Consider the following 3,123-nt stretch of genomic DNA (forward strand, 5'->3'; position numbering starts at 1 on the left):
GTCATCAAATAGACATGCCTTTACTCGCAAAACAAAAACCCGTAAGAAGAACCGGCATTTACAGGATATGCACACACACATTCCAATGTGGATTATCACTTTTGACCATGAAAGGTTAATCAATTCTATCATCCCAGCCACCCTTCTCCTGGGTGACTTTTCCTTTTCATCTCCTGCTCCCTTTCGTCTTTTATATTCCATAAAATTTATCGATAATTAATCTATTTTCCTATTTCAATATTAGTCAAATCTAACATTGCTATAATTGTTGTTGAACTTGTTTTCTATCAAGAAATAAAAATCAGACAATCATAATATTCTTACAAGAACAATAGCAGGTTTTTACACATAACCCTCTTTTTCGTGGAAATAGATTCATAGGCCTACGGTATTGAACTATTTCTTGTTTTGCCATATATCCAGTAAAGATTACTATCTTCTCTCACCCTGGAAATTAACAGCCTACGGCATTAGACTACTAACTGCCATATTTGTATTTACATGCTTTGTATTTTTATGATGATGAGAAAATAAAGTTAATTATAAAGTACAGAGGTACATACATACATATACCAAGGAACTTTCACCCAATTTTGGGGGTAGCCAACGTCAACAAATAAAAGAAAAGAAAATGGGCCCTCTTCTCTCTACGTTCCTCAACAGCCGGACAAGGGACTCAACTGAGTTCAGCTGGTACTTCTAGGGTGCCACAGCCCAAACTCACCCGTTATCCACCACAGATGAAGCTTCATAACGCTGAATTCCCTACTGCTGCTACCTCCGCAGTCATCTAAGGCACCGGAGAAAGCAGCATTGCCTACCGGAACTGCGTCACAATCGTTCGCCATTCATTCCTATTTCTAGCACGCTCTCTTGTCTCTCTCACATCATTCTTCCTATCAACCAGAGCTTTCCTCACTCCATCCATCCACCCAAACCTGGGCCTTCCTCTTGTACTCCTCCCATCAACTCTTGCATTCATCACACTCTTTAGCAGACAGCCATTTTCCATTCTCTTTACATGGCCAAAATACCTCAACACATTCATATCCACTCTAGCTGCTAACTCATTTCTTACACCCGTTCTCACCCTCACCACTTCGTTCCTAACCCTATTTACTCGAGATACACCAGCCATACTCCTTAGACACTTCATCTTTAACACATTCAATTTCTGTCTCTCCGTCACTTTCATTCCCCACAACTCCGATCCATACATCACAGTTGGGACAATCACTTTCTCATATAGATCTTTCTTTACATCCATGCCCAACCCTCTACAGAGGTAGTTAGGATTTTAGGTTTATCCCTGATTTTTTAGTCAGTTGATGATATATATATATATATATATATATATATATATATATATATATATATATATATATATATATATATATATATATATATATAATATATATATATATATATATATATATATATATATATATATATATATATATATATATATATATCTTTATATATATATATATATATATATATATATATATATATATATATATATATATATATATATATATCGTTTTCTTCTAAACAGAGATTTTGTGAGTTCCCTGGAATCAACTTTTCTTGCACTAAATACATCACTGATAGAGATCTTCCGAAGAAACCCAATTTCAATGAACAATCCATGAAAAGCCATTACTTCTTTTGCTGGTACGTCTTTCCAGTCTTACCAGACAGTCCCCGTATGAAGATATTCTTTTAGTTTATGCACTTATTTATTATACCCTTAACATTCATTTTCTTCGTCGTCACTATCACTACCTTCTTCATCATTCTCTTCTAGCAATTCTCGTGGAGGGAAGAAGAGCCTCTCGCCAAAGTCACTGCCAACGTGGTCAGAATCAGAATCAGATGAAGTATTTTCTTTTAAAAATCCTTGAGAACCCCGTTATATTTAACATTGCAATTTTCCTTATGGTAGTCGATGCCTACAAAATCATCTTCTAAAGGACACATTTCAAGACATTCTAATATTTCCGACGTAGTTTGCAAAACCTTTTTCTATGAAGCCATGATATAGGATAAGCGTTTGATGAAGCTCTATTTTCTGAGTTGATTTAGAAATAACAAGAACTTAAAGTGTATAATGTTATGTATTTTTCTGAAACATGCTTGTTAGCTTCTACATCATTTTGCATATGTAAACAAACGGATTATCATTGGACAAGGGAATAATAATATACTCTCGCTCTAGCGAACCAAACAAATATAGAGATTATGAATGCCGTAGTATAAGCATTGAAATGGATAAAGTTCCAATTTGGATAAATAGTTCTATAGGTGAATTCTTGTGTAATATATCACACCAGAAACGTTCAGCCACAGTTAATCTTTCCTAGGTTGAAAAATTAGTTCTCAACATTTATAACTGCTCTTTTTTTTTATATTTTGTAAATGTGCGTGTGGTACATGGTCGTGTAGAATCTATGCGGGTAAGATGAAACCTGAGAGTTGATTAATACTTAAAGATAACTAAAACTCTTTCGACAAACTCCACGCGCATCTGGTTGGGCCAAAAACAATTAGAATAAACAATTTCTTTTTATGTTGCGGCCACAGCATTTATTATTGACCAGTGACTCCTTCAAGTAGCCTAAGTTTTAGGTTCACTGGTTCTCTCCATTTTGAAGATTGAATTCATTAAGCTTGGTTATTATTATTTTTTTTAATTGCCATATATTAAAAAAGCTATCTACATGACAATTATATTTTAAAAGAAATTGAGCTCCATGTCTTGTTCTACATTTAGTTTGGCAGAAAACCCGCAATTGTTCTATTCTTTGAATTTTTTTTATTCAACCATTTTCTTTATTCCCTCAAATTCTCTCTCTCTCTCTCTCTCTCTCTCTCTCTCTCTCTCTCTCTCTCTCTCTCTCTCTCTCTCTCTCTCTCTCTCTGATTATGTTAATTAGATATTACAGTTTACATTTTTATGCAAAGTGGAATATCAAATTTCATGGAAAGTATTGAATCGTGAGAGAACTGATGAACATTTATACGATTATCTTTTATGAGGCGAACAAAACAGATATTGAGCCGATGCGATTATAAACGCTTAACCAAACACTTAAACAGCTTCGAAGTTTTCTAATCCGCAGA

This window comes from Palaemon carinicauda, chromosome 12, assembly GCF_036898095.1.
Source record: "Palaemon carinicauda isolate YSFRI2023 chromosome 12, ASM3689809v2, whole genome shotgun sequence".
NCBI lineage: Eukaryota > Metazoa > Arthropoda > Malacostraca > Decapoda > Palaemonidae > Palaemon > Palaemon carinicauda.